The sequence below is a fragment of the Mastigoproctus giganteus genome, chromosome 2 (assembly GCF_048544385.1).
Source record: "Mastigoproctus giganteus isolate SK-2022 chromosome 2, ASM4854438v1, whole genome shotgun sequence".
Classification (NCBI taxonomy): domain Eukaryota; kingdom Metazoa; phylum Arthropoda; class Arachnida; order Uropygi; family Thelyphonidae; genus Mastigoproctus; species Mastigoproctus giganteus.
Genome location: NC_143576.1, coordinates 156,754,328 through 156,775,971, shown reverse-complemented (window position 1 = coordinate 156,775,971; position 21,644 = coordinate 156,754,328). Strand labels below are relative to the sequence as shown.

General features: G+C 38.0%; 1 protein-coding gene across 1 annotated transcript in view; it reads right to left on the bottom strand.

The window, feature by feature from the left end:
- LOC150089685 (tolloid-like protein 1) overlaps nt 1-21,644 on the bottom strand; it is a 272,573-nt gene that overhangs the window by 231,765 nt on the left and 19,164 nt on the right. The window lies entirely within an intron of this gene.

Here is a 21,644-nt window from a genome sequence, read left to right as displayed (position 1 = left end):
TAAACGTTAACATGAAATAAAATAAAAATAAACTACTTATGACACAGGTTTCGCTCCTCAAGCCAGCACCTGTCCGCTCACCTTTGAATTTCCAAAATTATCAGCCTCACTACTAATGGAGGTAACATATTTCAATTAACAAACCACTGAGTAATAAGGAGCCTCCATAGCCAGGTGGGCAGGAGCAGCAGTGCGTAGCAGCAGCACGCTTCTCGATTAGATCGGGGTTCGAGCCCGTGACCACCAAATACCGAGGATGCGGAAATGTCAGGGAATGACCACTGCATACCCCCGGAGCAATATGGCCTTAGTTGCTAATGCTCCTAAAAAAACCCAATAACAAGAACAACTGAGTAATAATCTTCTTACAACCTTAAACTTCTTCCCCCATAATTTGAATTTATAGGCGTAAAAATGTTACCTTCAGTTCATTTTACTGTATCCTCTCGGAGTCTTATAAATCTCAATAAAGACCTTCCCTCTCTAAAATGCCTAATTACCTAGAGTTCTAGCCAACATATGAGGTGATCATACCAACTGTGCTCCAAAGACGGGCAATCTGCTTGGTTGCCCGTCTTTGGAGCACTCGTGGGTAGCACGAGTGTATGCACATTTGGTATGATCACTCCACCCCACACTGGGTGAAAATACCCGAGTTCGAATTCCCGCAATGACGTGAGGAACCTTTGTGTCTGTTCACAACATGGCCTTGTTAGTCGGCCTCACGCGAGGGTGGCGTGGTTTTTTTTCTCCTGGAACCCCAGGGTTGTCATACAACAAACAGCAAATCGACCACAGAACACACGCAGTTTACGGTCATGTTATATAGGCGCAATATGACCTAAGTTGCTGACGCGCATAAAATCCTACAGCGACCAACCGTCTTTGGACTTTTAAATCGTCTATAGAGCATTATTTGCCAACCATTTTCAGATGTACGGGTAATTTTTATATTTGGGATAGACGCCATGAATCACAATAAGTGTTCAACTATTTTTGAAAATATATTAACTATTTTTTTTTAAATACAGTGATATGCAGTCGTAATTAATATATGGAGCAAACATTAGGCTCTGAAAGGTATACCTATATTTCCAAAAACTGCTGATGGGATTTAAGGGGGGAAAAATCGGTTTTATTGTCAAATCCCGCGAAACACAGGCTGGAAAAAACTGATCTAAAAGATACCATGTCGCTCTCTTTTCCTCCTGTCTGCATTGTACGAACTTCATATCTTTTGTATTGCAACCCCCAAAATGTTTAGCCCATTTGGAGTCGCTATTTTCACAAGTCTTACTGCATTAAAACTTTTCTGACCATCCTTGAACCCTATCGAAGTCGTCCTGAGGGAGAGCTGCTTGGCCTGGATCATTAACCACTCTCCCCCATCTTGACATCATCCACAAAATCTTTAATGATAGCCTAGCAGACTTACTTTAAATTTATAATCAGTTACGAGATATCTGTATTAAAATTTTTGTTTTGGTGTTATTATGTGTTTTTTTAGGAGCATTAGCAACTAAGGCCATATTGCTCCGGGAATATGCGGTGGCCATTCCCTGACCTTTCTGCATCCTCCGTATTTGGTGGTGACGGGCTCGAACCCCGGTCTAATCAAGAAGCATGTGCTACGCATTGCTGCTCCTTCCCACCTGGCTACGAGGCGCCTTGTTTTGGTGTAAACAAAACAAAAGTTTCTTTTATGTTTAATCTGCCTCGCCCAATTTTTATCATGGGAAGAGCTTTGCGTTTTTTCTCTCTTAACAACCTGAACATTTAATTTATCTACTTATAACATTACACATTTTGAGATGGAATTATTGACTTGTATATTTCTAATTTACAGCTTGGGACCTTATCAACGCAATGATATGTTAATGTTGCGTTTATAATGCAGTCACACCTTCAGCTTTATCATAATGAAATTGAAGGGTGTACCTTAAGCTTCATTATGATAATGCAGTGAACGTAAAATAAATTATATTAAAACGGAGGTGGGAAATAAAACAAATTAAATGAAAAACTTCATATTTGAAACGTTTATCGCGCGCATATGAATAAAATTATAATATAATTTTCTGGAGAACACTAGTGCGAGAAATCTCACTAATTACTTGCTTGATTTAGCTTTAAAATTTACTTTAAATTTTTATGTAATGTACTTTTGTGCTTTTATAGTAAAAATTATAATAATTCTATAACTAGCAAATTTTATTTCAGATAGAGATATGCTTTAAAAAAATTGTAAAAACCTGTGTCAGATCGATCTCATGACTATTATTTTTAAAGTAGCTCATAGAGTAGTCAAGATTGCCGGCCGCTCCTGCTTTAAATACTGGATTACATGATACAAGCATTAAACAGTTTCTTAAATTATATGCATTTAAAAACCGTAAAATAACATATGATAATATTATGTTCGCCGAAAAATGAATTAAATTTTATTTTTCTTCAGCCATTTTAAGAAATTAGAACGAAACCGGACACCGAACTCAGCATGCTTTAATCCAGAGAGATGTCAGATCTAATATTGCTGGGTTTCAACGCATTTGCTCTAATATGCGGGCCGACCTGGCTAGCCGGGTGGGTAAAGTGCCTTCCTGACAACCCCAAGGTCGCGGTTCGATTCCCGCTTCGGGCTCGGATCAAAGTACTGCAAAAACCTTGGAAGTGCATTATGGCCACAGAAGCCTATGCGCCAACAACTACCTACCTAATATGCGAATATCAAAAAGGGATTGTGGAAATTGCATCTTTCAGTGCTAAGCTGTTGAAGAACATAAAGATATATGTATTTTATATATGTATGAAACATAAACATATTGGATAGGTGTAGTGTTCATTGCGTAATTTTCCATAACTATTATAAATATAGAATAGAAAGATGAATAAGAATTAAGAATGAAAGTATAAAGAATTTAAATATCTCAGTGGGTTGCACGTTAAAGAATTAAGTGCCAATAAATTATAATTTAATAAAAAGTAATAAGAAAATAATGGAATAAATAATTATCTTACTATATTTCATATTAAGATACTGTTTCTAGTGTGGTTAAGAACAAAGATTACGTAAAGGAAGTTTTAGTAGGGCTTTGAAAGTAAAGAGACAAAAATTATAAATAATTAGAGCCAAGAGTTTTTATAAAGGTATAAGGAAGCAGTTTTACAATAGTATCAGTATAGTTTATATAATTAGTAGGTATAGGCTGCTAGAGACAGCATCATCAGGGGACTTCATACCATTTCCAACCTCCAGATTAACGCAAGGTGAGAATGAAGAAAATGAATTTTCAGTTATTCGGCAAACCCATATCTTTATAACATTGGAGTGAAGTTGACACCAGAGATTCATAATTACCTTCTTTCCTTCATCCAGGAAATCTGTGCACAACTAAAACGATCGCCAAGCTGCAAATTCAGTAACCTGTATCTTTGTTTCAAAAGTATAATCTTGAGAAAGTTCTTTATTTAGTGTCAATGAAAATTACTTCTTACAGTTTTTGCATCTGTTAAATCGGGAAACATATTTGCATCTACATTCACGCATGAGGAGTTGTTAAGGGAGGAAAATGCCAGGAGTTTATCAAACTGTAACAGAGTGCTTAATGATTATTGTAATAACTGAGAAGAGCAAAGTGGAGGCGAAATTGTTGAAGTTAAACATAAGAAAGGTACCTAGGGTTGATGGGATCTATCCAGTTATATTAAAGGAGGCGGCAAAAGAACTAAGCAAACCCTTAGCTATAATTATGAGAGCATCCTTGGACTCGTGGGAAGTCCCCACGGGCTGGAGATGTGCAAATGTATCCCTAATTCTCAAAGGGGAATCTAAGGGTGAAACTAGTAATTACAGACCAGTTAGTTTAACTTCTGTTCCGGGTAAAATAATGGAGTCACTAGTTAAAGATGCATTGCCGGGTCATCTAGACAAGACTGCAGCAATAATTCAGACACATCATGGATTTGTTAAGGAAAAGTCTTATCTAACAAATTTTATTGGATACGATGATGTGGTTACAAAGGAACTGGATGCAAAAAATAATTTTGATATATATACTTGTATTTCAGGAAAGCTTTTGACACTGTTGCGCATGGAAGATTATGTACAAATTGGAGCATATTGGTATTAAGGATAAGTTGCTACAATGGATAAAAGGATGGTTGAGTGGAAGAAGACAGAGTGGTAATTAATGGACGCTATTCTTCGTAACTAATGTTATTAGTCCACGAAGTGGAGCCCCACAGGGTTCGGTGTTGGGCTCCTGTTGTTTTGCTTATTTATCAATGATATTGATGAAGGTATATCAGGGTTAGTGTCGAAGTTTGCAGATGATACAAAGGTTGGCAGGGTTGTTAATGACAGCAATGGCAGTGTGCTACTGCAACAGGATCTAGAAAATTTGGGCAGATGTGCTGAGAAGTGGCAACTGAAATTTAACATTTAAAAATGCAAAGTACTGCATATGGGTAGAAGTAACCACCAGAGGAACGTACCGACTGTCTGGTACTACACTGATAATGAAAAAGACCTGGAAGTGATTGTGCAGTCAGATATGAAGTTTTCTGAGTAATGCGGGCAGCCTGACAGAGCAGGTCATGGAGTATTGTCAATGATATCCAGGAATTTTGCTAGTAGAGAAAAGAAGGTGATTATCCGTTGTATAAGGCAATGGTCAGGCCACACCTTGAGTACTGCGTACAGGTCTGGAGGCCTCATTTTAGGAAGGATGTAGAGTTGCTTGAGCTTGTACAGAGAAGGTCAACGAGATTGGTGAATGGGTCCTCTTACCAAGAAAGGCTTAAATTCTGAAAATTGCAGAGTCTGGAGACTAGGCACCTGCTACAAACTACAAGGCTACAAACATAGAAGACAGTATATTGTGAAACCTCCCTCTAGGCCAATGAGTAATCCATTTGCCTTAAGATCATCACAGACATTCCAAACAGTCACGGTACTTTATTGTACTCAGGATCTTGGACATACTTTCATATATTTTTTGTCAAGGACACTACTGACACTATGCTGCTGCAACAGGATCTGGAAAGGTTGAGCAGATGGGCTGAGAGGTGGCAAATGAAGTTTAACATTGACAAATGTAAAGTACTACACATGGGAAACAGCAACCCCAGAGCAACGTATCAACTCTGTGGTACTACACTGACAGTGGTAGAGAATGAAAGGGACTTGGGGGTAGTTGTGCAGGCAGATATGAAGTTCTTCTGAGCAGTGCAGACGTGCTGCAAGAGTAGCTCATGGAGTGTTGTCAATGATATACAGGAATTTTTCTAGCAGGGATAAGGAGGTGATTATTCCATTGTATAAGGCAAATGGTCAGGCCACACCTAGAGTACTGTATACAGGTCTGGAGCCTCATTTCAAGAAGGATGTAGACGCTGCTGGAACGAGTACAGAGAAGGGCAACAAGATTAGTGAATGGAACAAAGGGGTGCTCTTATGAAGAAAGGCTTAAGTTTTGCAAATTACAGTGTCTGGAGACTAGGCACCAGCGAGGTGATCTGATAGAGGTGTATAAAGCCTTGAATGGTTTAAGCATGCTCAATGCTGATGGATTCTTCCTCTAGCTCAGAAAAATCACCTGAGAGGGCATAAATTCAAATTGAGGAAAGACAGATGTAGGATATACGTGAGGAAATTTGCCTTTAGCCAGCGAGGTGGTTGGTTGGTGGAATAGACTTCCATCCCTTGTGGTGGAGGTTGATAGCCTAAATAAGTTAAGGCTCAGCTGGACAGGTATTTGGAACGAACAAAGGGGTGAAGTGGAAGTGGTTTTTTTTTTTTTTTTGGCTGATGCTGCATAAGCTTGCTTTCTTGCATCAAATGCCTCTACTAATGCTAATGCTAATTTCTTTCCAGCCAAAGGTACGAAGTTGAGAACTGATGTGAATGCATTTTTATTGTGTAGAAAAATTAGCTTTAAACTTAATTGTGATGCATCAATAAATATGTACCATTCATTAGGACTGTGTTCAATGCCCAGTTCGTGAGAAAATCACTAATACCTTCAAAGAAACATATACCATCTCCCATAACGAAATGTTTTGAAAACACTGCTTTTTGATATACTGTAACTGTAGTTCCTGCTTCAAGTAGCTTCCAGTGTTGTTACCAAGGAGTTCTGATTGCGCTTTAGATAAGTTTAAATCACGAACTAAGTCATTCAATTCTTCTTGATTAATTGTGTGGCATGTTATAATTTCCTGTTCGGTAGCCCAAATCTGTTGAAGTGGAGTCTGTCAAAGTTTACAACACGAGAATCCTCGCTATATTCATCGCTGCTTCCTTTATCCCATGATTTTGGGGGATCTTTTATCGGTAGATCTTCATTACGTGGAACAAACCTTACTGCGGATAATATGTTATATATTTGATGCTGTACTTGCTTTTTCTGGACATCCCTGATATTTTTGCCATTGCAGAAATAAAAAATCATCAATGTGCTTGCGCTGTTCTTGCCACACCAAAGCAACAGTAAAAGGCATAGGCATATTTTGGAAATATAATTTTCTCAGTTAGCTAAATTCTCAGATTTGTGGTGTTGCTAATACAGCACATATATGAAGCTCAAATTTTGACCTGATCGCCAATCTTACAACCAAAGTACAAAAAAGAATACGTTTTTTCAGAAATATTGTAGATTTTCTTCCTGTGAGTTTTTATTGTGAACCATCCATACATATAGGCAGAAATTGTCAGGGTGATTCAGACACTTCTGTTTCTGCGTAAACATTTTAACAATACAGTGCTAAGAAAAACACAGAAGAAACAATATGCTGTTTGTTTTAAGGGCTTTATGGCGCATCAGACAAACAATATGCAACAGCTACGAAGATAAAACTGTACACATACTCACAATACAACTGTCTTGCCGTTACTGAAAGAGGATGACAGACAGACAAAGTTGAATATGTTAATTCTTCCCAATATTAGTGCCGTCCATGAGCACATGCAAACATTATTATTTTAGGTAATACAATAAATCAGTGTCATATCTCCTTAGCTATTGTAGTAAGATATACGTATTATAGGTAAACATAAAAGCCTATATAAAAAATTGTGATGTGATATGAAATTTTAGGAGGAGTTATTTTTTAAATCTACACAAAATTTTACTGAAAACTGTAAGCAGAGATAAAAATCATATATTGCAGTGTAATTAGAATATTATCCTATTATTTGACGAAGAGGGTCACTATAATGCAGAACTTTCCAAAGTGGGTGTCGCCAAATTTTGACATCATAGCATTGTTTTCATTCTGATTTCCTTTTACTGCATATACTGATGTAATTGATTTGATTAAAGTACAATTATTGAGCAATATGTTAAAATTTTCTGCGTTTATTTCTTCACGTGTTCCATGCGTAGCGGACGGTGAGCTCTGGACACCTTCTTTCCTCTTTTTAATAAAGAAATAACTAACGTAGCCAATATCAGATGGCATTGGTTTAGTTTGTGCTTAGTACAGCACATCTTCCCTCTTTCTTTCTCTTACTCTTTTTTTTTTTTTTTTTATTACATGGTTTTTTTTGTCCGAAACAAAGGAAGCTACATACCGTTGCATCTGCCATCAACTTAAAAATAAGGGGTAAAAAAGCTAGGGCGGCGAATAATTACAAAATTTTGGGTTGGATGTCGAATTATTTTTGGCACGTACACAGTGTGTTGGCGTTAAAAAAAACTAAAAATGTTTGGAAATTATGCTGTAAGGCTACAACTATCGAGTTCTTTTGGACGTCAAATTTATACTACATTTGTAATAATGGTTGCATTTTCATTGCTGTTTGTGAAACATTAGAGTTTGAAGACGTATGCTTTTCGGATGTATAGATACATTATACTCTGTTATCTTGACCTTCACTATCTCTGCTGTCATGGAACAAACACCTTTTCTGTTATATGATAGCTATACTTCACTGAGGTCATGGCGTTCAGTGCAGATGCGAGTTCACCATCATTTAACTTAATGCGTACAATCGGTGTGTCCTATTTGAGAGACGGCGAACGCGGAGCTTGGCACTTTTCAGTTAAATATGGCGTACTGCCATCGTGCTTGAGAGAGAGAGAGAGAATATGTACTGCTAACAGTAAACGAAACATGAATATATAACTCTTATCACATGAATAGGTAATAGAGTTGCATACTAACAAAAAAAATTAACTAATGTGAATCAATTTAACATTGTGACGATTTCTGAGCACTGTCGATTTTATATATAATGTAAAGAATAATTCATATTAATATAGCCTACAATATAAAGAATGAGTTTGTTTGTTTTTTTTATGAAAACCCCAAACACGAGAGGTATTGGAACCTATAATACCGTGATTGGGTTGTAGGTGGAGAAGCCGAAAGAAGATATTTGTTATCATTAGACTTGAACTTCTGTATACTGTAATTTTCAGGAAATACGTATGAAGGAAGGTTGTTCCAGAAAACGGCAGTTGAATGAATAAACGAGGAAGATGAAAAGTTGGTTCTGTGAGTTGGAAGTTTGAAGTTTATGCTAAGTAAAAACACTTAGCATAAAATGTCACTAAATTATCCACATTCAAAAATGATTTTCAATACGTTTGAATACCATGTGCGCTTAATCAGATGAAATGAGTGGTAGTAGATTAAAATTAATTTACTCTTATTAAAAAAGTAATTCACTTATTTCAAATCTTACAGATACTAAATGTGAGAAAATATGATGCAAAGTAAGCAGATGTTCTAAATATATCAATGATTCCCAATATTGCTATGTTAATACCTACGGTGTCCGAGAGCAGCGTTTCTCACTATAAACTAACGCTTCTCGCAAACGTTAGGAGAAACCGAGATCAATTTTATCATTTTTTGTATTTGCTGTAAACAGACCATTTTTAATAAAATGATAACAAAATATTTGTAAACATAAACGTTCTTATCGTTTGTAATTCTGTATGTACCTTTAAAAGAATTATATTATCCAGTCCTCGATAATATTCTAGTCAAACCGCGTGCCACTGCTGGACGTTGCGGAAAAGTAAATAATCCACTGCGTCAGTCCTGAACAATCTTAGTAGCCTGCAAAGATTCTTCCCATCAAATGTAGCAAAAAATATTTAACTCTCTGCACATAGATGCTGAAAAACTCTGTGAAGATGCAGCATACCGGAAAGAGATCTTCCAGAATTCTTACAGACTTACCGAAATATGAATCGGCTGCAAAGTGACAACTTCCAAAGAATTGAGTAAAAGTGAAACTTTCCACTTTAAGAATAACAATAATTTGGTAAGCTATTGACTGGCAAAATACCTTCCCCTAACAGCTGTGTAAATATATATGGAATTACTGAATTGTAGATATATGATTTGTATAATGTATGTACACAATCATTAATGTGTAAATACTGTATTAAATATAAAATGTGTATATAATATTTTGGGACGAGACTACGTTTTCAGTATATGTAACCCACTGCCCATAGTATCTCGTATCCAAGACATGTAATTTGCACCCTCCTGGCACTTTGCCGTCCCGGTTGGTTTCCTTATGGAATAAACTGATGATAATAATAATAATAATGGTTAGTTCACTTGGGTTTTGTAATCCAAGTGGGAAAATAGCCTTAACGGGTCTACCTTTCTCTCTCTCATTCTTCTTTCATTTAACTTAGGGAAGTGGTCTCCCTTCCTTTCCCCCTCGTCGCTTCAGAATATCGGTGAGAGAAAAAAAAAAAAAAAAAAAAACATATGCGATTTATTATTCTATCATTTTTATGGTTGCCACCTCTACGGGTAGTGTCCGCGGACTCAGAGTTTAGTCTAATCTCCGGGTTTAAACGATAAATTCTCCGGTTTTCAGTTATAAGGCAGTGACAGAGATCACACTGTATTTCCTGGAGGGGACCGATATAACGTCGATGATATGTGATTGGCAGTAATTGAAAATTAAGCTCAAATTTAAAGTTTTTGGGGAAAATAAACTGACGGACTAAATGGAAGAAACCGACTTTATAGAATGGAATTTCCATATATACAGTCGACCAATCCCCACTTACTTTTTCTGACAGAATCCGAATTATCGGTTGATTCAACCACTGCTCATCTCAGTTGTCCTAATTATTCGCTGTACGATTCCTTTCGCTTCGAAGGTGGTACTTGTGCATATTGTCTGCTCTGATATTCAGAGACTTAGTAATTCGAATCTTCTCTAATTTAAAATCTCTCTACCCCATACTGTCAAAATTCACCTATTGCCTCTATCGTTCTCCTAACTTCACTAAGAACTCCTGAAGCGACTTAGAACTCTTTCACTCCCTCTCGTTGTAACTTGACTTTCTCCAGTCCAACTTTCCTAACAGTGAGTTAATTTTCCTTGATGATTTTAATGTCACAATTCCAGTTGGCTTTTGTTTTCTAGTCACACGGACCCAGCTGGTCAAGATGCAGAGGCTTTTGCCATTACTGATGACCTCGCACAGATTGCTAATTTACCTACCAGAATACCAGACAGTTCTAACCACACAGCCAACACGCTTTGATCTTTTTCTCACAAACAACCCTTCTAAGTACACGATCGAAGTCAGTGGTCCTCTAGGCATCTCAGATCGCAACTTGGTGATGGACTCTTCTCCAATGAAGCCTTTCTCTCGTGGCCATTCTGAACCTTGTGTTGTTTGGCATAATAAGAATACAAAATAGGATGATCTGCGAGATTTTTTTTCTTCTTTTCCTTGGTTGGATTACTGTTTTAAGACTTCTGATGTCAGTGTCTGATCAAATCGTGTCAATGAAATTATTCTTGTAGGTCTTTTATTCCACACTCCACCTTAAAATCTCGTCCTTTATTTAAATCTTGGTTTTTTAATAAATTATTAAGACTATTCATGATAAGAACGTTGCATATCACAATTGGCTTGTATCCAAATCTCCAGGTTCATTTTCTGTGTACACCAAAGCTCACAACACTAGTAAAGCTGGGGCTAAGAGTAGAAAACTTGCTTCTAGTCCAAATGGTAGTCAAACATTCTGGTCTCTTTCCAAAACTATAGCCGCAACTTCTGCGCATATCTAATCCTGCTTCTGTTAACACCCGCTGGTTCTGTTGCCACCTCAGCTAAAGAAAAAGCCGACCTGACCTGCTAGCATCCTTCATTTCTAACTTTTGTATCGATGATCCTGGTAAACCACCTTCTACTATTCCCAGTGCACTCTATTCAATGCCTCCCGTGGTCTTCTTTCAAAACGATGTGAGAAGAATTTTGAACAGTCTTGATGCCAAGAAAGCACAAGGTCCTGATGGTATTTCTCCACTTGTTCTAAAACCTGTGTTCCTGAGCTTACTCCTGTTCTGTGTTGCCTTTTTACACTTTCTTATTCTACTCGCGTTTTTCCTTTCGTTTAGAAATTTTCTCAAATATGGCCAATTCCTAAAAATGAAGACAAATCCCACAGATCCAATTATTGTCCCACTCACTGTTGCACTTACTTCTACTCTTCCCAAAGTAATGGAGAAATCTATTAACTTCCAACTCCTAAACTATCTCGAAACCTTCCATCTGACCAAATGATCACCAATATGGAACCATCAGTGTCAATACACTGGTGATATATTGGCTTATGTTACTCATCTATGTACAAATTCAATGTTAAATGGAAAGGTTTGGTGAAACTCAAGCAGTTAATCATGGCACTTCTAAGGCTGTCGATTATGTTTGCCATAAAGGTCTTCTAAACAAGCTTCAATCTTATGGATTACCGACTGTTTTCTTGCAAGTTTTCTCTCTGACCGTTGATAGTCGGCAGCTATCTTCTTCTTCTTACTTTTCCACTAATGCTGGTGTTCCTCAAGGTTCAGTTCTTTCTTCCACTCTTTTCCTCTTGTATATTAATGACCTTCTTCCGGAAATCCTATCTATACTTTTGCTGATGATAGCATATTGCATTCCACCTTCCAGTTTGAGAAACATTACTCTGCACAAAGAACTTTGACTTCTTTAATATCCACCACCAATTCCGTACATGCTGATCTCCAGGAAATTTTCCAGATGAGGCAAAGATAACTTAGTTAATTTTAATCCCTCCGAAACTTAGTCCTATCTTATATCTCGCAAAAAAGAATTCTCAGTTCCCGTGCTTATCTTCGACAATACTCAGATTTCTAGACAAGATCACGTATCTCTATTGGGGATCACCCTGACTTCTAATCTCTCTTGGCATACGCATGTCACAATTGTTGCTTCTTTTGCATCTAAAAAAGCCGGGTTTCGCTGTCGAAGTTTACTTTTCTTCTAAGCTCTGTAAGCTCTCTTATAAAGTTAAAATCCGCCCTACCATGAAATATTGTTCCCACATCTGGGGCGGTGCCCCATAACCTCCCTCTTGCTTCTAGACTCCATTCAAAAGATAGCAGTTACGTTAATTAATGACTCATCCCTTACAAAGTCTCTCTACTCTCTTTCTCATAGAAGTTCGGTTCCTGCTGCATGCCTTGTCTATAGATACGTCCATGGGCATTGTTCTTCTAAATTGGCTTCTATAATTCCTGACCTCTCTTCCAAACCAGTCGAAAAACGTGCCGCAACCAGTCAACATCCTTTTAATGTCCAACTTCAAATCCACAGAACCAACCGTTCTTCCTCATTTATTCTTCAACTTCCGTTTTCTGGAACAACCCCTCTTCACACCTATTTCCTGAAAATTACAATCTGCAGAAATTTAAGTCAAATGTCAATAGGTACCTCCTTTTATCTTCTCAACCTTCAGTCCATGCATGGTAGTAAGTACTATAGGTTCTAATAACTTTCGTATTTGTAGTTTTCAAAAAAAGAATTAGTCCGTTTTATTTTTTCGTCATTGCGTCATTAGTCATTCCTTACGATAGCAGCGGTTCGAGAAGGGGCAGTCGCTCTTCCCCTCCCCCGCTTCCCCGAGACTGAGTAATCGGAACAGTTAGTGTGTTTTATGATATTAAATTTGTAGGTGACAAACCTAAAATTCATATTCCAATTTTTTTAACTATGCTATATGTGTAATACAAAATAGCGCTGAAACATTCGGACAAAGGTTTGCAAAATCTGCACGTTGCGATACGATTGCTAAAAGTTGCTTAACAATAAGCAGCACTTCTCATTATAGAAACTTATTGCTATTATTTAAATATTTATATTAAAATAAATATTTACGATTATTTAAATATTTATCTCAAGATGAGATGCAAATGGTAAACACATGGATGTCGACCTTAATTGATGACACTGTATTTCTGTACTTAGTTTTAATCTTTATGTATCGTAAAATTTCTTGATTCGTGCAGAGAGAGAGGTAAACGAAGAAGAGCTTTTTATCGCTTATGCAGATAAACTGTGTTACTTTGAAAATGTCCCAAACTAGAAGGCCAAGGTCAAAATAACTTTATTCCCAATACGTATTTGCATTTATGACCATATGATTTTTGAATTATAAATTTCTGTCAAGACAGAGTATGTCGGCCTTAAACTTAAAACATACTTAATTAAATACTAATGAAAGATCAGGTGCGATTAGAATAATATCTGAAATCACTGTAACACAGATATTCAAAGATGAAAGACGTCAAAATAAAATCATTTTTTTTAATTATTTTTCTTCTCTTTTGTATTTAAATATGTTCAAAGTGCATTAATGATGATTTATCAGCTTCCCTTCTCAGAATGCTAATGCAGTGGACCCTCGATATCCGTTGATTTCCCAGTCAATCGCTTCTCATTATCGACAGTTTGGTGGAAACACCTTCATACCAGCAAAAATTGTTCTCACTTCCGTTGTAGGTTTTCCAATTGGTCGTCATGTCTCAACTGTCTCATGGATTATGTATGTAACTTTCAATCACTGAGCAGCGTCAGTCTATCAGAAACTCTCCTGGTGAGAAATTCATAAACCAGTTTTCGTCTGATAATCTAACTTGGTGAGAAATTTGTAAACCAATTTTCGTGTGATAATCTATCTTATTTGCTTTTTTTTTCTTTCAACAAAAGTTATTTTATTCTTATACGTTTCTATTAAAGCAATATACGGAAACAATATACTGATACCTTATGGCCTTAATTACCCCGGTACTTAATCTAAACAATCGCAGTCAAACAGTTTGTCTTACACATTCTCAATGTTTACCTCTTAGGCTTTCAGGTATCGAAACACACAAGATCTGTAGGCTACAAATCATTGGTAAAACTCGCTTGAGCTACTGAATTGATTATTCGCCTTTTTTTTTTTTTTTTGTCGAAAGTTACAAAAATATCTTACTGAAAACAAACCATACTCTCCGAGAAACAGCAGAAAAAGTGGTCGTGGTCTGTAATCCACGGGGAAAACTACCCAGTAGGAATCCCAGACAAGAGGCAAATGATAGGTGGAAAAAATACGTGAGAACCAACTACAGTTTGTTGCTTGTATTTATTTTTACGAGTGCATGTTATTTACAGCAAGTGTCTTTAACCAACAGCCCTAAGCTCATTGGCTCCGACTTTTGGTTTCTAGGAAGGAGGGGAAGAAGGAAGGGGCTGTACGAAATACACTATTAAAAATATATTTACAGCCAGCAAGGGGGGGGGGGAACAGTACTTTTGCTCCTGGTGTTCAGTTTTAAACGTTAAATTAATTATTTTTAAAGGCTTGGAAAGAGAAGATAACTAGTTGGATCGGAGAGAGGAAGTAAAATTCTACTTGAAGAGAATTTTTGTATTATATTGGGTAACTATATAGTGAATAAGAGTGAAAATTGTTACTAGCCAGTTAGAATAATCTAAAGCCATTTGATTTAAATGGCTTCCTATGCATATATAGCATAGGAAACGGCCGTTGAAACCACGTTTAGTAATTATTGAATTACGGAGCTTCTTACAACTGGAAACTTATTCCATGACGTGGGGAGGCACATGCGGATAATACATAAAACCAAATGGGGCAATACGTTATCTGATTTGAAGTAATGGCAACAATTACTTCAGGAAAAGGAAGTAAGCAAGCAAACCCTTAGACATAATTATGAGAGCATCCTTGGACTCAGGGGAGGTCCCCACGGACTGGAGATGTGCAAATATATCCCCAATTCACAAAGGGGGATCGAAGGGTGACACGAATAATTACAGAGCAGTTAGTTTACCTTCTGTTCCGGGTAAAATAATGAGGTCACTGGTTAAAGATGCATTGCAGGATCATCTAGACAAGACTGCATTAATAATTCAGACACATCATGGGTTTGTTAAGGGAAAGTCTTGTCTGGCAAATTTGATAGGATATTAAGCCATTTATTTGATAGGAAACTGGATGCAAAAAATAATTTTGGATTTCAGGAAAGCTTTTGACACTGTTGCGCATGGAAGACTACTGTACAAATTGGAGCAGAATGGTATTACGAGTAGTTGCTACAATGGATAAAAGGATGGTTGAGTGGGAGAAGACAGAGGGTGTTAATCAATGGCCGCTGTTCTTCGTGGACTAATGTTATTAGTGGAATTCCACAGGGTTCGGTGTTGGGTCCACTGTTGTTTTGTATATTTATCAATGATATTGATGAAGGTATATCAGGGTTAGTGTCGAAGTCAAAGGTTGGCAGGGTTGTTAATGACAGCAATGGCAGTGTGCTACTGCAACAGGATCTAGAAAATTTGGGCATATGGGCTGAGAAGTGGCAACTGAAGTTTAACCTTGACAATGCAAAGTACTGCATAGGGGTAGAAGTAACCCCAGAGAAACGTACCAACTGTGTGGTACTACACTTAAGGTGGTAGAAAATGAAAAAGACCTGGGAGTAATTGTGCAGTCAGATGTGACGTTTTCTGAGCAATGCAGACAGGCTGCCAGGGCAGGTCATGGAATTTTGTCAATGATATATAGGAATTTTGCAATCAAGAAAAAGGAGGTGATTGTCCCTCTGTATAAGGCAACGGTCAGGCCACGCATTGAGTACTGCGTACAGGTCTGGAAGCCTCATTTTAGGAAGGATGTAGATTTGCTTGAGCGTGTACAGAGAAGGGCAACAAGATTGGTGAGGGGAATGAAGTGATCCTCTTACCAAGAGAGGCTTAAGTTCTTCCAGTTGCAATGGCTGGAGACTAGGCACCTGCGCGCGGTGATCTGATTGAGATGTATAAGGCCTTGAATGGCTTGAGCACGCTGAATTCTGAAGGGATTCTTCCACTTGTTCAGATTACGAATCTAGGGGGGCATAAATTAAAATTAAGGAAAGACAGATGTAGAATAGATGTGCTGAAATTTGCCTTTAGCCAGCGGATAGTTAATTGCCGGAACAAACTTCCATCTGTCGTTGTGGAAGTTGATAGGTTAAATAAATTTAAAGAGGAACTGGACAAACATTTAGAGGGAATGGTTGTGTGAATGGTTTTTGACTGATGCTGCATAAGCTCATACACTTGCTTTCTTGCATCACATGCACTACTACTACTATTACCTACCAATTTGAATAGCTTCGGGAAGAAGATACTAGCGCCACCTGATTAAATGTGCAACACTTGTGAACTAGGAGAAATAAACAAATTAATTAAGTAATATATATGACCGGGAATAATGATTATGATCAATGCTTGAGAAATAAGGAAATATTACAAATTGGCTAATTTATCCTTCTGTCATTTTAGCAGCTTACTGGTAATACAGAGTTGGGATGAGGAGGAAAGTTATTTAATGCCAGCTGGAATCTTCATGGCGAACTCTGGATATCAGTAATTTGGCATCACGTGCATTGGATCTAGATGTATTAATCTATAGTGGGGCTGACACAAATCATGGGGAAATGGAGACAGTGTTAGGGCAATTGACCGTAGTTACTGCTTGCCAAAACGATGGAGAGCAACAGGTAAATAGCAAGCATGCAGATAGAAGTGAGGAAGAGTTCAAGAAAAAGGGGTCAAAAAAGGAAAAAGCAAAGAGAAAATTGGAGTGCAAACGGAAGGAAGATTTCAAGAATACAAGTTCAGTGGGAAAAATAGGCGGTCTCTGGGGCTGTCCTGGACGACAGTCCATCGACTTCTCAAAATAAAGCCAACGCTGATAGCGTAGATTCTCAAAGATTGACTACTAAGAAGGGACTCAACTGTTGATGCCCTGTAGAACATCATCAAAGCAGCCACAGCAACAAACAGAAAATACTTTCTTGTCATAGCAGTGGATTTTGCCGGGGCGTTTGATACCCTCTGTTGGCGAAGCGTCCTCGGCAGGCTCCGGAAGGATAACCTGCCAATCAATCTTTATAAATGCCTTACTACCTACCTGTCAAATAGATCCATCACTGTCACAGCCCCGTTCTGCTCACTCTCAAGATCAGTACATAGAGGATGCCCACAAGGCTCTGTCCTAGGCCCACTTCTATGGAATGTGGTCCTGGACGGCTTCTTAAACCTCCATGTTGGGCATGGGCATGCCCCACTGACATCTGATTGGAGTCACCTTCACTATCGACCCCATACGTCTGTCTTTCTCCCCACCTTCTCTATCTGCAAGCTAGCGTACAGCCATACGTCAAAATCTAACTATCCAATCCAAATCACTCTCGCCCACTCTTTCGGCCTTTCATACTTCAAGCGCTCTCTCTTCGCAATCGAACGATTTTTTTTTTTTTTTAAGGTCGTAGCCACTGAAATCTCAGGAAACTAGGTTGTAGGACCTGCCAGGAGTGAGAGTGAGGGGAGTGAGAACTTGCAGGTGGGTAAAAGTCTGTACAGCGATGTGGTTCAAGGAGAAGGGAACATATATATCAAAACAGTAATGAAAACCTAAAGAAAAACGTGCAGGTGGAGGTCACTCGGTTGTCATTAAAGCAAAAGAAGACTCGAGGCTAAAAAGCAGTAAGGATGTTCAACTGGCTACATTCAGGTGGACAGTGGGTTGAGTGCTAGCCAGAATCATAGTGAACTCAGGGCATCTCCTTGAAAGATTCTTCTTCTGATGGGTATCGGTCTGGTCGTGACGTTTTTGACCTTAATGGTGATCCTCCATTTTTCCATGGTTGCTTGTAGAAAGTGTGTCAGGGTCGGGTTAACTTTGTAGATCTTCAGTGTCTCTATCAGCCGGTTATGGGTCACGGAGGCGAGAGCCTTGCAGTAGTCGATGTAGGCCGTGTACAGGTTGCGGTGCTTCTTGTAGGCTTGCTCCATAACTGCAGCGTCAATGAACAATTGCTCCTTGCAACCTCTGCTCATCTGCCTACATCCCTTCTGCTGCTCGACCATGATGTCTGACTCGCCAAATGGTTTGATATATTTTAGATTATGCAGCTGGTCAGTGTCTTGTACATTGTTGGGATACAGGTGATTGGCCTGTACTTTTCCGGGTTTGTGGTGTCTTTGTCCTTAGCTTTCAAGTACGTAATTTCTTGAGTCAGAGATTCTGGAATTCTGTCTAGGTGTTTTATTATCCGGATGAACTGCTCTGCCATGTGCCTGTGTGTGCAGCTGAATTTCTTGTAAAAGTAATTGTGGATATTATCTATTCCTGGGGTTCACCAGTTGTGGGACTTCCTGATCGACTGTTGTACATCTACCTTATGTTTCTACCTTTTTTTTACTTTTTTTATTTTTACTTTTTTTTCTACCTTTTATCTACCTTTTTTATATACATCTTTCTTATGTTTAACTTCAACAATTTCTCCTCCCCTTTGCTCTCAGTCATTACAAAATCATTAAGCACCCTGCTATAATTTGATAACCTTCTGGCATTTTAAGTGTAGTACCTTGTGGTACTACACTTACGGTGGTAGAAAATGAAAAAACCTGGGAGTAATTGTGCAGTCAGATATGAAGTTTTCTGAGCAATGCAGACAGGCTGTCAAAGCATTCCATGGGGTTTTGTCAGTGATATACAGGAATTTTGCTAGCAGGGAAAAGGAGGTGATTGTCCATCTGTATAAGGCAATGGTCAGGCCACGCCTTGAGTACTGCGTACAGGCCTGGAGGCCTCATTTTAGGAAGAATGTAGATTTGCTTGAGCGTGTACAGAGAAGGGTAACAAGATTGGTGAGGGAAATGAAGGGATCCTCTTACCAAGAGAGACTTAAATTTCAGCTGCTGGAGACTAGGCACCTGCGAGGTGATCTGATTGAGGTGTATAAGGCCTTGAATGGGTTGAGCACACTGAATTTTGATGGGATTTTTCCACTTGTTTAGATTACGACCCTAAGGGGGCATAAATTCAAATTGAGGAAAGACAGCTGTAGAATAGATGTGCGGAAATTTGCCTTTAGCCAGCGGGTGGTTAATTGCTGGAACAAACTTCCATCTGTCGTTGTGGAAGTTGATAGGTTAAATAAATTTAAGGAGGAACTGGACAAACTTTTAGAGGGGATGGTTGTGTAATTTTTTTTTTTGGCTGATGCTACATAAGCTCATACGCTTGCTTTCTTGCATCACATGCCACGATTACTATTACCTCCCGAATTTCTCATTCTGTCATCTCTTGTATGTTCGTTATTTTCCTTTCTAGATCTATCCAGGGGGCACAGCCGTTATGGCTAACTTCGCTGCTACACAGATTTCCACAGAACTACTCGAGTATCATCTGGTTTGGGGGTTGGGGTCTGTTCCCTTCCTTCTCCTTTTGTCCGATATTCCTATAGAAGGCTCTCTGGTTTTCATCTAATATCCTGTTTTCTGTTTTCCTCTGCGCACTCTCCTTGTAACGGCGAAGTCTCTTGCTGTGTGCCAGGAGTTTCTGCTTTGGGTGTCAAGGTATTATTATTTACGTATATATACGTTTTTTACCATTTACCATAGCAGTATACCATTATCTATATTGCCATAAAGATAAGTGTTCTCTCTCTCAAAACGTTTTCTATTTTGAGATCATTTTAATGGAAAATGAAGCTGCTCTCCCCATTACAACGAATGTTAAACAACTGCTGGCTATAATTTTTTGTTATTTCAAATAACCGAATAATTAGGAGAGGTTTTGTTCTGCAGTGGCTTGCTCGTTCATTCAGCTTTTTTTTTTTTTTTTTTGTTAGTTATTGGCGCATCGGCTTCTGTGGCCATAATGCACCTCCCAAAGTTTTTGCACTACTCTGATCCAAGCCCTAGACGGGATTCGAAACCGCGACCTTTGGGTTGCCACGCAGGTACTTTACCCACCTGGCTATCCCGGTCGGCAATTTCATTCAGCTCAACCCGTGTACTTTTTTTGGTACGCGGAATGAAGTCCAATGTATCGAACAATAGATGGTTCAAACAAACTTCCACAAAAAAACCACCATTTCTTTAATATTTGGAATTTCAATTCATATATGGTAAACTAAACTCTTCAACATCTCAATGGTTTCAATTGTTAGAACACTGGTGTTGCAATGAATAGCTTATGCTTTAATTCACAATATTCCATACCAAATATTGCTTCTCTACTTTTGTTTTCATTAGCTGTTTAGTTTAGACTATTCTGAATATAGTATATATACTAGGACTACCCGAAAGTGATGAGACTGTATTTAAGAACAAATATTCGTTTAAGATTAATTCAGATTATTTTCATTTCTCATGCCACAATAAATACTTTTTTTCAGCTGTAAGTTATAGCATCTTTACCTGAGCCTTGATTCCTTGCAAACAGGTTTAAAGCCTGGTAAGGTCAGATATAATTCCTCAGAGAGAGAGAAAGAGAGAGAGAGAGAGAGAGAGAGAGAGAGATCTGTATACGAACAGTTCCAAACTTAGCGACTGATTAATCAACTGCCTCTAATTGATTGAAATTACACGAAACTCACCCGTATTCATTGTCATTCAGTTATTGAATAAGCAACTCCAACATTTTTTTTTTTTTTTTTTGTTATTACAGTTATTTTTATTGAGAGTTTTTGTTAGATTTTCTAATAAAAATATCTCTGCTTTTTCCCTTCGATGAAATCTTCTTTCACCAATTAATATTTTGAAGTTGCCTTCTTTGTACGCGAATTTGCAGTCAATCACGTATTCTGTACAGTCGCCTATATGGGTTTCCTATCTGCGTCCTGTTTCACCCACATATATACTCCCCTCAGTTACTCGTACGTGGCCGAAAATATTATTGTAGGAAGACGATTTGCAACTAATGTCTAGGAAAAGCACTTATAGGTGCTATAAGGTGCAGCAAAGCACTTATAGTGCTTTGCTGCACCTTAAAGATACTATCCGAATATAATGGAAACAACAGCTACTTCTCGCGTCATTTGCCATTACTACTGCTGTAGTAATGTTGACGGGAAAGCGCCGGCTTAAAAAGGCCATGGCTAATTACTTATGCCAGACTATTCAACTGGTGGCCTTTCAGTGATTTTTGCTCAGCTCGCGAGAGTATATTCCATTCCCCAAAATATGTGATAATGCCTTCTTCGTCTTTAAAAAAGGCAACAAATCTTGTCGAAGACACTGCGAAAAGTGCTTACTAAATATTTCGTGTAATTTTTCGATTGATTTCATACATCTTGATTTGATGACATCTTGTAAAAAAACTTTTTATCAGTTTACCAACTGCTTAAATTTTTCTACTTTTGGTATGTAGCGTTACTGACTTGTATTATTTTCTCTAGCTTTCTAAGTCTACGTAATTTTAAAAAAAAATGCTAAAATTTCAGTAACTGACTTCGTTGAAATCTAATTCACTTTTTTTGAAAATTTCACAAATGATACTGTAGATTA